Here is a 17,890-nt window from a genome sequence, read left to right as displayed (position 1 = left end):
GAGTTTAAAGGGGTACTCCAAAGGAAAAAAAAATCAAATCAACTGGTGCCAGAAAGTTAAACAGATTTGTAAATTAGAAAGAAATGTGTGCAGCTCACAACCAGGTATTCAAGGTTATTGTGGTTAAAGGATTGATCCCCACCAATCCAAATGAGTAAAAATAAAATTAAAACAAAGATTATCCACACCTCAAGAATACCACCCTAGGGTACACAGTGAATAATTGTTTGAGACAGATAGTTTTGAAAAGAATGCAGATTTTATTAAAACAGCATTAAATCAATAAAAAACCTAAAAGGTTAAAAATATCAGAGCAATGTTATCTTAAACTGTCATTGGGCCCTAATGACAGAATTAAATAATATATAGCAACCACCTAATATAGGATATTCTGTAGATATTAAAAGTAAATGCAATTTTTCTGCGGCATGTAGCAGTAATCCGGAATTGACTATTAGTCCGGCACTTATGGTGGAAAGAGGCTGATAGTCCGGCACTTGTAATAAAGAAGACAAAGTCACTTAATGGACTGATGTAGAAAATGCTGCCAACAGTTTTTAAACAAATGCAAAGTTCAATCTCACCCTGGCTGCTGGTCCTGTACTGTGACGGGCCGATGGATGGAATTCTTATATTAGCTGCACCGATCCCGGCGTGAGAGCCTAGATGGATAAAGCGCTCCGGCAGGAGACTCTCTCGGGAGCGGTCCGTGGTATCGGCAAATACCTGGATGTATATCGGACCCTCGTTGGAGAGATTGTAGCTGGGTTCTGGTATTGCAGGCAGCAAGTTGGTAATGCGCTTAGTAGGAGAGGAAATTTGATGAATGCAGCAGGTGGTACACAAAGTTCCGGGCCGGCTTCAGTCTGGGTGGTGCGTGTGAATCGTGCTCTGTTCAGATTAGGTATCGGCCTAGATGCGTTTCAGGGTGCTAAAAATGACCCCTTCCTCAGTAGGCTAATGTGGGAAATAATGAATGTGCAGCCTTTATATGGTGGGTGCACATGTGTTCTTAATTGATGGGACAGAAAGAACCTGTGGAATGAACTTGACGGCAAAAACCTGGTAAGTGGACAAACCTGGAACACCAAATTAAAGTCTGCTATTGGATGAATAATTGTTATCCCTTAATCATTCATTATCTCTTAGATATTCAGTATAAAACAGATTCAGAAATATAATCCTATATACATTTATTAGTGTTATGATAGAATTGTCAAATCTGGCTATTTTTTTTGTTTCACATGTTAAAACCTTGACACAAAAAAGAACTGATGTGTTAAAGAGACAGGTACTGAATGTGGCTGGCACTCCAACACAAGTAACGCATGGAGACATCTAAGGTGTGAATTGGAGTCAAGAGAACAAGTTTGTGGATAAAAAATATATAAATTTATGGGAGAAAAATATACTATATGTAAGTGTGTGAATAGGATTAAATAAGTGTTATAAGAAAAACTAAGAAAGAAGAGAAAAAATTAGAATGAATGTATGTGATCAAATGGATGAATATCAGTATGAAAATAAAAATGAGTGATATGGTGTGAACTGGAATGAATGAAACCAAGGGGAAAAAGGTAGTGTGAGATGGTGTTGAATTATTAAATATGTGTGACCAGTGAAAAAATAAATTGATGGTAAATATAAAGGTTTTGGATGAAAGAATAGTAGTGGGTGTCTTTCATCCAAAATCTTTATATTTACCATCAATTTATTTTTTCACTGGTCACACATATTTAATAATTCAACACCATCTCACACTACCTTTTTCCCCTTGGTTTCATTCATTCCAGTTCACACCATATCACTCATTTTTATTTTCATACTGATATTCATCCATTTGATCACATACATTCATTCTAATTTTTTCTCTTCTTTCTTAGTTTTTCTTATAACACTTATTTAATCCTATTCACACACTTACATATAGTATATTTTTCTCCCATAAATTTATATATTTTTTATCCACAAACTTGTTCTCTTGACTCCAATTCACATCTTAGATGTCTCCATGCGTTACTTGTGTTGGAGTGCCAGCCACATTCAGTACCTGTCTCTTTAACACATCAGTTCTTTTTTATGTCAAGGTTTTAACATGTGAAACAAAAAAAATAGCCAGATTTGACAATTCTATCATAACACTAATAAATGTATATAGGATTATATTTCTGAATCTGTTTTATACTGAATATCTAAGAGATAATGAATGATTAAGGGATAACAATTATTCATCCAATAGCAGACTTTAATTTGGTGTTCCAGGTTTGTCCACTTACCAGGTTTTTGCCGTCAAGTTCATTCCACAGGTTCTTTCTGTCCCATCAATTAAGAACACATGTGCACCCACCATATAAAGGCTGCACATTCATTATTTCCCACATTAGCCTACTGAGGAAGGGGTCATTTTTAGCACCCTGAAACGCATCTAGGCCGATACCTAATCTGAACAGAGCACGATTCACACGCACCACCCAGACTGAAGCCGGCCCGGAACTTTGTGTACCACCTGCTGCATTCATCAAATTTCCTCTCCTACTAAGCGCATTACCAACTTGCTGCCTGCAATACCAGAACCCAGCTACAATCTCTCCAACGAGGGTCCGATATACATCCAGGTATTTGCCGATACCACGGACCGCTCCCGAGAGAGTCTCCTGCCGGAGCGCTTTATCCATCTAGGCTCTCACGCCGGGATCGGTGCAGCTAATATAAGAATTCCATCCATCGGCCAGTCGCAGTACGGGACCAGCAGCCAGGGTGAGATTGAACTTTGCATTTGTTTAAAACCTGTGGGCAGCATTTTCTACATCAGTCCATTAAGTGACTTTGCCTTTTTGCCGGACTATCAGCCTCTTCCCACCATAAGTGCCGGACTAATAGTCAATTCCGGATTACTGCTACATGCCGCTGAAAAATTGCATTTACTTTTAAGATCTACAGAATATCCTATATTAGGTGGTTGCTATATATTATTTAATTCTGTCATTAGGGCACAATGACAGTTTAAGATAACATTGCTCTGATATTTTTAACCTTTTAGGTTTTTTATTGATTTAATGCTGTTTTAATAAAATCTGCATTCTTTACAAAACTATCTGTCTCAAACAATTATTCACTGTGTACCCTAGGGTAGTATTCTTGAGGTGTGGTTAATCTTTGTTTTAATTTTAGATTTGTAAATTACCTCGATTAAAAAAATCTTAATCCTTCCAGTACTTATCAGCTGCTGTACACTACAGAGGAAGTAGTTTTTTTTTCTCTTATTTGTTTGACCACAGTGCTCTCTGCTGACACCTCTGTCCATGTCAGGAACTGTCTGGAGCAGGAAGGTTTGATATGGGGATTTGCTCCTACTCAGTTCCTGACACAAACAGAGGTGTCAGCAGAGAGCACTGTGGTCACACAGAAAAGAACAACTCAACTTCCTCTGAAGTATACCGCAGCTGTACTGGAAGGATTAAGATTTTTTAATAGAAGTAATTTACAAATGTGTTTAACTTTCTGGATCAAGTTGATATGAAAAAAATTGTTTTCCACCGGAGTACCCCTTTAATGCTGCTGCATTAGTTTGTATATAGGTACCGTATAAGATGCGGTACCGGGACACCACACAATAACTTAAAAAATCATGACTATCGGCTGATAATATCGGCCAATACGATAATCAGTCGATCCCTACTGCACATATGGTCATGCATTAGTCTGCACTCACACTCATAGTAGTTATTCTGCACATACGGTCATGCATTTACACGGTACTCACACTCATAGCATTTATACTGCACATATGGTCATACATTCAACTGCATATACGGTCATGCATTATACTGCACTCACGTTCATAGCATTTATACGGCACATGTGGTCATGCATTAGACTGCACTCACACTCATAGTAGTTATTCTACACATACGGTCATGCATTTACACGGCATTCACACTCATAGCATTTATACTGCACATATGGTCATACATTCAACTGCATATATGGTAATGCATTATACTGCACTCACCCTCATAGCATTTATACGGCACATACGGTCATGCATTAGACTGCACTCAAGCTCATAGTAGTTATTCTGCACATACGGTCATGCATTTATACTGCACTCACGCTCATAGTAGTTATACTGCACATATGGTCATGCATTATACTGTACTCATGCTCATAGTAGTTATACTGCACATTAGGGATCAACCAATATAGATTTTTTAGAGCCGATACCGATAACCTGTGAACTTTCAAGCCGATAACTTATACCGATATTCCCCCCTTGTAGACAGCAGGCCCCATCCCCTTGTAGACAGCAGCCCCCCCCCCCTTATAGACAGCAGCCACCCCCCCTTCATAGATAGAAGGCCCCCCCTCCTCCTCTTGTAGACAGCTCACCTGCGGCTGTCCTAGGGTGTTGCCGCTCCACTGTCCCGTTCTCCCGATCGCATCATGGCATCCTATGGAGGAGCATGTGACATACACGTCATTCTGCTTCCTCCGTAGCATTACGATGGGCGCAGGGGAGGAGGAGTGACGTGTGTGTCACATGCTCCTCCATAGGACGCCATGATGCGATCGGGAGAACGGGACAGCGGAACAGGGTCGCACAGGAGCAGGTATCGGGGGCGCACTCGTTGGACACATTATCGGCAAGGTTAGATGCCGATACCAATAACTTAAAAAATCATGAATATCGGCCGATAATATCGGCCAATCCGATAATCAGTCAATCCCTACTGCACATATGGTCATGCATTAGTCTGCACTCACGCTCATAGTAGTTATACTGCACATACGCTCATGCATTTATACTGCACTCACCCTCATAGCGTTTATACTGCACATACGTTCATGCATTATCCTGCACGCACGCATTTGAAGTACACATACGGTCATGCATTTATACTGCACTCACACTCATAGCATTTATACTGCACATATGGTCATGCATCATACTGCACTCATGTTCATAGTATTTATACGGCACATACGGTCATGCATTTATACTGCACTCCCGCACATAGTATTCTTACTGCACATATGGTGAAGCATTATACGCACTCATGCTCATAGCATGTATACTGCACTCACGCTCATAGCGTTTATACTGCACATACGGTCCTGAAGTTATCTTGCACTCACGCTCATAGCATTTATACTGTACATACAGTCATGCATTTATACCGCACTCACGCTCATAGTAGTTATACCGCACACACGCTCATAGTATTTATACCGCATGCTCATAGTATTTATACCGCACGAACGTTCATAGTATTTATACCACACGCACGCTCATAGTATTTACACTGCACGCACCCTCAAAGAATCATGGCATGTATGCTCATAGGATTCATACTGCACATAGCTCAGCATACTGCATATGCTCATAGTTCGGTTATTGCATTTACGCTTATAGCAGTCATTTTGCATATACGCTCATATCGTTGATACTGCTCGCACACTCTCAGCACTTATACTGCACGTACGTTCATAGCATTTATACTGCAAATTTTCTCATAGCGTTCTTGTTGAACTTATGCCCATAGTATTCATACAGTACCATGCTACGAGCGTGCATGCAGTATCATAGTTTTCATAGTTTTATACGGTACATATGCTTGTAGCATATTAACACCTTAAGGACTCAGCGTTTTTCCGTTTTTGCATTTTCATTTTTTCCTCATCACCTTCTAAAAATCATAACGCTTTCAATTTTGCACATAAAATTCCATATAATGGCTTATTGTTTGCGCCACCAATTCTACTTTGCAGTGACATTGGTCATTTTACCAAAAAATCCTTGGCGAAATGGAAAAATAATTCATTGTGTGACAAAATTGAAGAAAAAATTTCATTTTGTAACATTTGGGGGCTTCCGTTTCTATGCAGTGCATTTTTCGGTAAAAATGACACCTTATCTTTATTCTGTAGGTCCATACGGTTAAACTGATACCCTACCTATATAGGTTTGATTTTGTCGTACTTCTGAAAAAATCATAACTACATGCAGGAAAATGTATACGTTTAAAATTGTCATCTTCTGACCCCTATAACTTTTTTATTTTTCTGCAAACGGGCCGGAATTAGGGCTCATTTTTTGAGCCGTGTTCTGAAGTTTTATCGGTACCATGTTTGCATTGATCAGACTTTTTTTCATCGATTTTTTTCATTTTTTTATGATATAAAAAGTGACCAAAAATACGCTATTTTGGACTTTGGAATTTTTTTGCGCATACGCCATTGATCTTGTGGTTTAATTAAGGATATATTTTTATAGTTCGGACATTTACGCACGTGGCGATACTACATGTGTTTATTTTTATTTTATTGACACAGTTTTTTTTAAGAGAAAAGGGGGGTGATTCAAACTTTTATTAAGGAAGGGGTTAAATTACCTTTATTAACTTTTTTTTTTGCAGTGTTATAGCTCCCATAGGGACCTATAACACTGCACACACTGATCTTTTACCCTGATCCCTGCACAGCCATAGCTTTGCATGGATCAGCGTAATAGGAGGTTGATTGCTCAAGCCTATAGCTCAGGCTTGGAGCAATCAAACGCCGATCGGAAGCTACGGAGCAAGGTAAGGGGGCCTCCGCTCGCATCCTAGCGATTTTATCGTGATAGTCCTGATCAGCCCGAATGAGCTGCCGGGAAGCTTTTACTTTCGTTTTTGACACGGTTAATAGCGAGCGGCACAACGATCTGTGCCTCGCACTATTAGCCCATCGTCCCGGCTATCATTAGCAGTCAGGACCGACCCGATGTGGTGCGGTGTCATGGCGTGACCCCGTTTTAAACACCAGGACCAGGCGCAGGGCGTTCAGGTACGCCCTAAATCCTTAAGAGGTTAATGCACATATGCTCATAGAGTTTATACTGTACATATGTTCTTAGCATTTATGTGGCACACTTCATACTGTACACACGCTCATAGCATTCATACTGTACACATACTCATAGCATTCATAATGCATGTACGCACATTGTTGTTATACTGCACATATGCTTTTAATCTTCATACTGAATACAGGCTCATAGCTTGTATATCGGACATACACCCACAGCATTTGTGCTGTTTTATGCGCATAGGGTGGTGCGATACATAAGTGCATTGTTTACACGGGTCATAGGCTCATAACATTGGTGCTGTGCATAGTGCATAGTATTTAGGTCAGGCTTACATCCAGAGCTTCCATATTGTACATATGTTCATAGCAATCATTCTATTCATACCCTCATAACATTTATTGGTCATACGCCAGTAGCATAGGGGACACACAGTCGTAGCATTTAGACTGTAGACGCATTTGCAAGGTTCATACGCTCATAGCATCTATTCTGTACATACGCTCATAGTGTTCATACTATACATACATTTTGTTAGCATTCATACTGCACACAAGTTCATAGCATTCACATATAACTTTATAAAAAAAACATAAAGTATATAAAAAAAAAAAAAAAACAAAGCCATACATAACTCCAAAATTGCCAGATCTAATACCCTGTGACTTCTTTTTGTGGGGCCACATGAAGGACTCAGCCACAGGATCTGAACCGACCTGAGACAACAAATCATTAAGTCAGTGGAGTCTATATCTAAGGATATTCTGGCACATGTCTGAACTGGACTGCCTCCAAGACATCTGCCGTGCCACCAATGGAAATCAGTTTATTCATTTTTGGGGTATTGAGAACACTTGGTGATAGTACATCTTTTCATCATAATAAATTTGTGTAATGTTCTCTTGGTAATGAATACTGAAGCTTAAATTTTGCATAATTTTTAATTACCCTGTATATGTCAGTATTCTGTTAAAAGGGGATACCCATACACAACACCACATACTGTAAGTGGCCACGTTCATTTTAATGGCTACAATGTAGTCATTTTACAAGCCAATTCCGCCATACAAAAGTTTATTTTGCTGGACTCAAAAGTTGTGTTTAGGAGTCCGGCTAAACATATATGTGGGGACTTGATAGATATTTCACAATACACAAATAGAGAGAGATCTGTTAACCAAGCCTGGCAATACAGGCGAAAGTGGGCTCAGATTATCCCAAAGATTCAAAGGGATCTTGTCACATTTTCATTCTGTGTGTGGTTTAGGGAAGATTTACTATAGCTCATCAGCATTAAGGTATTTTCATTACAAACTCCCTTGGATCATAACAGATCTGCTTTAAAGTAAAAATCGGGCTTTAAACACCATGACTATAAAGGTACACCATTCTGTGCTGTATATTTTATATATTTTATTGTGGTTAGAGCTATGTTTACTGTTACATTGCTCTATATTTATAGTTACAGAGTTAAGTAGTGATTAAAATGTAGCATTTATTAAAACCTATTAAAAAGAGGATACACCTCAATTGCCAAAATACAAACAACAACATACTGCACAGTAAACCTGCTCACACCAGGTATAAATAATACTGATGAAGCACATAACACAATATTATATCAAAATAAAAGGTACACAGTCCTAGCAGAGTACCTATCCCCGTGACTCAGGAAGTGGCTCGGAGTAAGGGACAACAGGTAGATGTTGGTCAGATTACCTAGATGTCCCTGGGCTAAGATAACCTATGCCCTAGACCTAGGTGAGGGTGGACATCCTAATAAGGACGGTCCCGCACTGGAACCTACCCCATCCTGTATGGCCCTATATTAGGCTGTTTAGCTAACTAATAGATCACTAGATAGCTACGGGACAATTCCCTATTTATCTAGGGCCAGTACATTAGAACATATAAAAATGCTTACCCCAAGAAAAATAGGTTTCGTATACCTGGGGAGAAAATGCACAGTGAAGGCTGGGTCCCAATGTAACCCCTGTTAGATACAGACAGGTCAATAGGATGTGTAAAGACTAATGATGAAAATATATCAGATATGGATAATATGTACCTACAATGATGCCACGATACACCTGTATAAGGTCTATTCACACCTTAGTGTTAATACAAAGGAGCAACTCACATCATGATGAGAGCAGGCACTATTTCTCCACACACATAAATCCTACTGCACCGAATCACACCTAATAAACAGAGGCGACAACACCCATTTAAATAATGAGTGAAAAAAAAACAGCAGAGGAATAAACTTATACAGTTCCAGGTAAAGAAACAAAGTATAGGAGTATGATACTGATATGCCAGATGCACAGATGATCCATTCTCTCTGGGATGGGTCAGGTCTATTAAACTCACTGGTTCCGCTGCGATATCGTTCCCAGCTGTTTTGTCTTCCCCACCTTCTTCCCCCCAATTATATGTTTGCTTTAACAGAGTATGCCCCTTCTTTAATGTGCATAAAGGAATCAAGGAAAGATGGAAAAATCGCCAAAAGGCATCAAATTACAGATTAGACATTCTTATAATATGTCAACAAAAGTTAGATTTTATTTCCATCATTTACACTTTCAAAATAACAGAAAACAAAAAAAATGTCATCTGCAAAAGTTTGGGCACCCTGCAGAGTTTATACCTTGTACTGCCCCCTTTGGCAAGTATCACAGCTTGTGAACACTTTTTGTAGCCAGCCAAGAGTCTTTCAATTCTTCTTTGAGGTATCTTTGCCCATTCTTCCTTACAAAAGTCTTCCAGTTCTTTGAGATTTCTGGGCTGTCTGTCACGCACTGCTCTTTTAAGGTCTATCCATAGATTTTCAATTATGTTGAGTTCAGGAGATTGTGAAGGCCATGGCAAAACCTTCAGCTGTTGATATAATCCCCCGTGGATTTCGAGGAGTGTTTAGGATCATTACCCATTTGTAGAAGTCATCCTCTCTTTAACTTCAGCTTTTTCACAGATGGCATCAAGTTAGCATCCAAAATGTACTGAAATTTTATTGAATCCATTTTTCCTTCTACTCGTGAGATGTTCCCTGTGCCACTGGCTGCAATACAACCCCAAAGCATGATTGATCCACCCACATGTTTAACAGTTGGACAGAGGTTCTTTTCATTAAATTCTGTTCCCCTTCTTCTCCAAATGTACCTTTGCTCATTCCGGCAAAAAAGTTAAATTTTAACCTAATCTGTCCACAGAACTTGTTTCCAAAATGTATCTGGCTTGTCTATATGTTCATTTGCAAAGTTCAAAAGCTGATTTTTGTGGTAAGCACGCAGAAGAGGTTTTCTTCTGATGACTCTTCGGTGAAGACCATATTTGTACAAGTATCTCTTTATAGTGGAATAGTGTACCACAACTCCAGTGTCTGCCAGATCTTTCTGGAGGGATTGTGCAGTCAAATGTGGGGTTTGAATTGTTTTTCTCACAATCCTGCGAGCTGTCCTCTCTGATATTTTTCTTGGTCTTCCAGATCTTGCTTTAACTTCCACTGTTCCTGATGACTGCCATTTCTTAATTACATTTCGAACAGAGGATATTGACATCTGAAATGTTTTGCTATCTTCTTATAGCCTTCTCCAGCTTTGTGAGCGTCAACTATTTTCAGTTTCAGATTTCTAGACAACTGCTTAGGAGAATCCATGGTGCTGATTGTTGGGGCAAGGTCAGATGAGTCTGGGCATTTAAAACATTTGAGATTGACATCACCTGGTCTTCCCAGATGATGATTGAGAACAATCCATGACACTGGCAGGTCTCAGCTTTGCAAAGGGGGCAGCGCATGCTATAAATTCTGCAGGGTGTCCAAACTTTTGCAGACGCCAAATTTTTTTGTTTTCTGTTATTTTGAAAGTGTAAATAATGGAAATAAAATGTAACTTTTGTTGACATATTATAAGAATGTCTAATCTGTAATGTGATGCCTTTTGGAGATTTTTCCATCTTTCCTTGGCTTCTTTATGCACATTAATACAAATTTTTACCTGGAATGCCCAAACTTTTGATCCCCACTGTATATATTAAGTTCAACAAATTTCAGTCCTTGCTGAGTTCACAAGTAAATGGTGGCCATGGGGAACTGCCAAATGGCCATCTCCTAAAACCAGAGGCGTAGCTTTTAGCTTCTGTGCCCCAATGCCAAATCTGCAACAGGGCCTCTTATGCCTATTATTATACTGGTCTCTTATGGGACAGATATGCTTTGGGGCCCCCTTAGGCACCAGGGCCCCGGTACGACTGCTACCTCTATAGCTACGCCTCTACCTAAAACTATATCTATCTGACCTAACACATCTGTGAGGACTGGTTCTGCCAGAACCCATAGGGTTAATGATTTCTAGCCCAGTTGTTTGTTTTTGTTGCTGGGATGACGCCTCTGTGCTCCTGGGTGTGGTTAAGCTTGCTGAGCCAACTAGTGTCCTCCTGGTTGCAGCTCATGCATATATAAGGAGGCCCTTTTCAATCATTCTCTGCTTGTGATAGTTCTTAGCAACTTACCTAGCTATCTCTGTGTTCATTCTGTTTATTCAGGTTTTGTGACTTTTGGCTAGGCTTTTGACTTCTCTTTGATAGTGTTACAGTACTTTGTGCTCTCCAGGTTTAGACTCGACCCTCTAACTACGTATTTTTGTGTGTGCGTGTTTAGTTTTTTTTTTTTCGTGTACCTCCATTGAGTTCATAGTGTGCACTCCTTCCCTGCCCAGATGTGACAACATCTAACTAACAATCTAGTACATTAGGACAGAGATCTAAAAAGAGTTAAAATAACTGGAGTAAACATCTCATATAATGATTGATGACAATTTTTAGTCTCCATCTGATTTACTGTACATATACACAGCATGAAGTAGAGCAATTTAGAAAGCCTCTGAAACCAATGGCATGCCATTTACATCTAAGACAGATAGCTAGATAGACAAATAGATTAAACTGATGATGTGTATGATGAAAAATATTATTATTAGAATTATCGTGATACATCGGCCATAGCAATAGAAGTGTAATATTGTTTAGGTTCTCCTCAGGCTACCATACCAGCTTTGACCCATCAGGCCTGGACTCCTGGTGTCCTGTGTTTTCTGGCACCAAGACATTAGCAGCAGATTCTGAAGATGTGAAGTTCAGCCTAAATGAATCAGATTTTATTCACCAGCACATCCCACAGTTGTTCAATCAATATGTGATCTGGGGAATTTGGAGGTCAAGTCAAAACCTTCAGTTCTTTGTCATGTTCCTCAAACCATTCCTGAACAAGTTTTTTACAGTATGGCTAGGGGAATTTTTCTGCTGAAAGAGAACACTGCCCTAGTAAAATACCACTACCGTGAAGGATGTTCTTGGTCTCCAACAATGCTATAGTAGGTGATATGTAGGGATGAGCGAATCAAATCTGAAAAATTCAGGAAAAATGTGATTCGCAATAAATGCGTATATCGCCGTGATTTTATTGCGCAGATCACTTCATTAAACTCTATTTAGTGCAGTCCAATGGCTGATCCACATGTGAGGACATGGGGCAAGGAATACTGGGAAGGCGGGAACAAGGGTAGGCGGGATGACCCTGAATCTCATCAGCAGCCAGTCACCCCTGTGATGTCATATTGCGGCCAGTCACTTCAGCCTTTCACTGCAGAGAGGAAGATAGGCACAGACAGCGCTGTGTATTGCACAGAAAAGCTTTTTCCAGCATCGATTTGCCTCCTAGTCAGGAGAGAGGGACAGAGAGCAGTGTGTGACTCCTTGTTGGATTTGGTCTTTTGTAACCACACATTTTATTATTAAATCTTTTTAAATAAAAAAAATTTGATAGAGCAATAACACTGAACCATAACTGATTAAATGAAACATTCACACTTTCACAGTCAGGGGGGCGCTGAGAGGCAGGGTTTGGAACAGGTGGTATTTCGCCATGCGGAGAACCGCCAGCTTGATTTTAACATACAAGTATGAGCTTTTTCACTGCAGACACTTCTAGCTTTATGCACCCACTTATCCAATGGCACAGAAGCTGAATGTCCTCCTTTCCAAGTTGCTGGTACTGCAGTCCCTCCCTTTTCAAGTGGACACTCAGGGTATGGGGGTGTGCTGAGAGACACGGGCTGGAACAGGTGGTAGCTCGCCTCGTGGTGGACCACCAGCTCGATGCTCACCAGAATGGGTAATCAAAAAAATTCAAATAAATTCAAATTAAATTAGATAAAATGAACATAAAAAATCTTCCACATCCAGACGCTCTACGGCAGTGATTCTAATAATGATGCTTGTAATCTGCATGTCATACTGAATAACAATATTATTTCACTAACACAGCACACTCCCTATGTGTGTTAGGTCAAGGCAAAGTGTTCTACACCCCTATTGAGGCTATCTGTAGGCCAGAAATAGACGTTTTTAATAGTTATTCACTGCAAATAAATTCGGACCGAACCAAATTTTTTTAGAAAATTGGGCAAAATGGAATTTTTTCAAAAATTCGCTCATTTCTAGTGATATGTGTAAATTGAAATCCCAGGTGTCCTAGAAGAGCATTGCCCATGTCATCACACTGTCTCCCCCAGCTTGTCTTTTTCCTATAGCAAGCATAGGTAACCTTTGGCACTGCAGATGTTTTGGACTACATCTCCCATGGGAGATGTAGTCCAAAACATCTGTAGTGCCGAAGGTGGCCTATGTCCCTGTCCTATAGTGTATCTTGGTGCCATTTCCTCTCCAAGGTAAGTGACAGGTATATCCTTATAGCCATCTACATAATGTAAAAGAAACCATAATTCATCAGATACCTTATTTCATTGCTCCATGGTCCAGTTTTGATGTCCGTTATAGGCATTTTTAGTGGTAGACAAACAGTCAACATAGACTGGTCTGTAGCTATCAGAAGCCTGCAATGCCCTGACCTTATATCACAGCCAGTATTACCTTTTTTAGCAATTTGCGCTATAGTAGCTCTTTTTTGGATTGGACCAGATGGTTTAGTCCTTACTCCCCATGAGCAATAATAAGCCTTGGGCTCTCATGAACCTGTCACCAATTGTGCATCCTTGGAGCACTTCCAGTAGGTGCAAATAGGGACCACCTCACATGTTCTGCCATTTTGGAGATGCTCAGACCCAGTTTTCTAGACTTCATGATTTGGAGTTTGCCGCTCACATCCATACACTTGCCTATTTTTCTACCTCCATCACATCAATTCCAGGAACTGGCTGTTCACTTGCTTTCTAAGATTTTCTACACCATGAAAGGTACCATTGACAAATGATAATCAATATTATTATTAATGTCACTTTTCCATGGTTTTATTGTTATGGCTGATCGTTGTCTATATTATTCATATAATGCCAATTGACGACTCAGTATTTCACTAAGATTAATATCTACAGTATTATACAGTAGTATTATTATGTTACCAATCACATTTTATTGTTGACACTGTCAGCTACGCATAGAAAATCACAATATTAGATCATGGAGTGATGCTGAGTTATTGGTAACAAAGGGGTTAAGGCCCAGCCTTGTTGCCATTGCAGGGGCAATGAATCCTCTCCCAGCTGATGTCTGTAGTTAGACAAATGTGTGACTATAGTGTAATGTGTATTTGTATGGTTGTTCTGCAAGGCTCAGGCGGCTTAAAGCAATCTAGTTAATTTCGCCTTTGTAGGAGGTAGCCTTAATTTGTTATATCTTTTGCAGATAAATGCTGTTTGCCGCCCCTGAACGAGCTGCACGGAGAACTTGTCTGCTTGCCGATTTCAACTTAAGCAATCTCCCCTTTGGTCGATTTCTAGTCTCCTTGTTTCTCCTTTTTGAAGAATTATGTAGCATGATGCAGCTTGAGTCAGCCACCATCTTGAACTAGCAATGAACTTTGCTTTCTACATATAAATACAGATAGCAATCACACCCCAATCAGCGTGCAGGCTTCAGGGCATCATCTTTGCAACTCTAACGTTCCCATTACGATAATGTGATTTTCACTCAGTCTATAATATCGCCTGCCATGAATAAAACAACTGCCTTCCCTTTTCTGCTCTCTAGCTAGATTTTCCTGGCGGTTTGTGCTTTCATTCCCTTTTAACTTACTTTATTTTTGCTCTCTTTATCAATAAGGCTCTTCGTGCATACGCCTGAGTGAAGACACTTCATTGCTTGACTATTTTTTACAAAGCACCTTCACACGTTACAAACTAGTGTATCGCTAGATGACTGCCTGGAGGTATGGGATGCTGTGGCTTTGTAATTTCTGCATACCGTCGGATGCTAAAGTCCCATTACACAGCTTTCTGTAATTGCTATTTGACGTAGAGCCACTGTACGGTAATGACTTCCAAACCTCCGTCTTTGGTAAACGTCTTAAGCCTCCTAAAACCAAATGACTGATTTCATATCAAGTGGTCATAACGCTATTTGATAATATTTCATACTAATCGATTACCCGCAGAAAAACAACACAACCAACGGGTTTAACTCTATGTGCTCCCTCTCTTAAAGAACATTGTAGTAACTATACTTGTAAGCAAATTATATAACTAATGCAATGCTTAGTCCAGTACTTAAAGAGGTAGTCCAGTGATAATTTTTTTTTATTCATAAGAAGAAAGAAAAAGCCGGCCACTCACCAGGGTCCATCTTCATGCTTTTATTGCAGCATGGTCAAATGGCCGGAAGAAGCACTTGCTAAGTGCAAAACGGAGCTTGTTGCCTTCGTACCCCCCGCTCCCTCTCCCCTTTGTACATGTGAGAATTTATGCTGCAATAAAAACGTGAAGATGGACCCTGGTGAGTGGCCGGCTTTTTCTTTCTCCTTATGAATATGCCTACTATTGCACACTGTTGGTAGAATGAGCACCACCATCATCTAAATGCAAGAACAACTGTACAAATTTTCTTGTTGCTTTGCTTTTTGCTAATTATTATTATTTTTTTTTTGCAAAATGACCAAGCTGGGTTTAAAAAAAAGTACTCACCTATCATGATCTCCTGCTGCTGGGTAAAAGGCTGCTCAGTCAATCACTTGCCAAAGTGGCAACCTGTATCGGCCACTAATTGCCTGAGTAGCCATTTCCTTATGTTGAGAGGGAGAACAGGAAGTGGTGGGCAGTGGAGATGGGATACCATCAGAACGACACTGAAAAAAGTATCCCCATTCAATGGGACAGTCCACTCTTATGAGAACAAGTTAAAAAAAAGTTTATTATTATTATTAATTCATGTTGCTTATCTAATGCCAACATATTCCTCAGCAATATATAGGCTCATCACTCACATTAGTCTTATCCCTAATGGGGCTCAAAATATAACTAATGTACCAGTATGCTTTTATAGGAGAATAAAGAGTACCTATCATCAACTTAACTGTCCCTAACCCCCCCCCCATCTGTCCCTGACTCTCACTGACACTATCCCTGCAGTTTTTAAATACCTTATCTTTGCTGCTCATTCTATGGCCATGTGTGAGAGAGGAAGGGGAAGTGGCCTGACAGGCACAACGCCATCTGAAGCCTGCCTGGGCTCACTTCAGTCCTTCTTTTTCTATGCATCGATCACTCTTGGGAGTGTCGCATAGAGGCTCTGTACACAGCATGGCCGCAGCTGCTGAGTCTCCTCCTCTCCGTTTAGCACTGTACGTGCCATACAGAGAGGAGGAACCAGACGGCCATGTTAGGAGCTGTGCTGCGGGCACAGCGCTCTCTCCTGCCTGTCTGATTGAAAGGCAGGGAGTTGCACTGTGCTCATTACATGTACAGGCTGCAGTATGATATTTTGGACTCATGCCAGGCCAGCATGAGTCTGAAAAATAGACTTGCGGCCGGGACATGTAGTGAGACCCCTAGTGGCCAGTTTTTCAAAATGAAATTAAAAATAAATTTTTTTTAAATACATGCTATTAGAAAGTTGTTGGTAATACATTCATTTACAAAATATGAAAACTTTTTTTGATGACAGGTACTCCTTAACCCCTTAAGGACCAAGCCCATTTTGACCTTAAAGGGGTATTCCAGGCCAAAACTTTTTTATATATATCAACTGGCTCTGGAAAGTTAAACAGATTTGTAAATTACTTCTATTAAAAAATCTTAATCCTTCCAATAGTTAGCTTCTGAAGTTGAGTTGTTGTTTTCTGTCTAACTGCTCTCTGATGACTCACGTCCCGGGAGCTGTGCAGTTCCTATGGGGATATTCTCCCATCATGCACAGCTCCCGGGACGTGACATCATCATTGAGCAGTTAGACAGAAAACTTCAGAAGCTAATAACTATTGGAAGGATTAAGATTTTTTAATAGAAGTAATTTACAAATCTGTTTAACTTTCTGGAGCCAGTTGATATATATCTAAAAAAAGGTTTTGCCTGGAATACCCCTTTAACCCCTTAACCCCTTAAGGACTCAGCCCATTTTGGCCTTAAGGACTCAGACAATTAAATTTTTACGTTTTCATTTTTTCCTCCTCGCCTTCTAAAAATCATAACTCTTCTATATTTTCATCCACAGACTAGTATGAGGGCTTGTTTTTTGCGCGACCAGTTGTCCTTTGTAATGACATCACTCATTATATCATAAAATGTATGGCGCAACAAAAAAACACTATTTTTGTGGGGAAATTAAAACGAAAAACGCAATTTTGCTAATTTTGGAAGGTTTTGTTTTCACGCCGTACAATTTATGGTAAAAATGACATGTGTTCTTTATTCTGAGGGTCAATACGATTAAAATGATACCCATTATTACATACTTTTATATTCTTGTTGCGCTTAAAAAAAATCACAAACTTTTTAACCAAATTAGTACGTTTATAATCCCTTTATTTTGATGACCTCTAACTTTTTTATTTTTCCGTATAAGCGGCGGTATGGGGGCTCATTTTTTGCGCCATGATCTTTACTTTTTTTTGATACCACATTTGCATATAAAAAACTTTTAATACATTTTTTATAATTTTTTTTAATAAAATGTATTAAAAAAGTAGGAATTTTGGACTTTTTTTTAAAATTTTTTTTCGTTCACGCCGTTCACCGTACGGGATCATTAACATTT

The 17,890-nt window shown here is 39.6% G+C and overlaps 2 long non-coding RNA genes across 2 annotated transcripts in view; one reads left to right on the top strand and one right to left on the bottom strand.

Moving 5' to 3' along the window:
- Positions 1 to 14,860, top strand: part of LOC130281839 (uncharacterized) — an 89,626-nt gene extending 74,766 nt beyond the window's left edge. Inside the window, exon 3 of the long non-coding RNA XR_008846128.1 lies at positions 14,549 to 14,860. This is a non-coding gene — a long non-coding RNA (uncharacterized LOC130281839). The remainder of the gene's footprint in view (positions 1 to 14,548) is intronic.
- The window catches only part of LOC130281838 (uncharacterized), a 144,394-nt gene that overhangs the window by 60,436 nt on the left and 66,068 nt on the right, over positions 1 to 17,890 (bottom strand). The gene's annotated exons all lie outside the window — the stretch shown is intronic.

Source organism: Hyla sarda, chromosome 7, assembly GCF_029499605.1.
Source record: "Hyla sarda isolate aHylSar1 chromosome 7, aHylSar1.hap1, whole genome shotgun sequence".
NCBI lineage: Eukaryota > Metazoa > Chordata > Amphibia > Anura > Hylidae > Hyla > Hyla sarda.
Note: the sequence above shows the minus strand (reverse complement) of the source record. Positions and strands in the feature narration are given on the sequence as shown.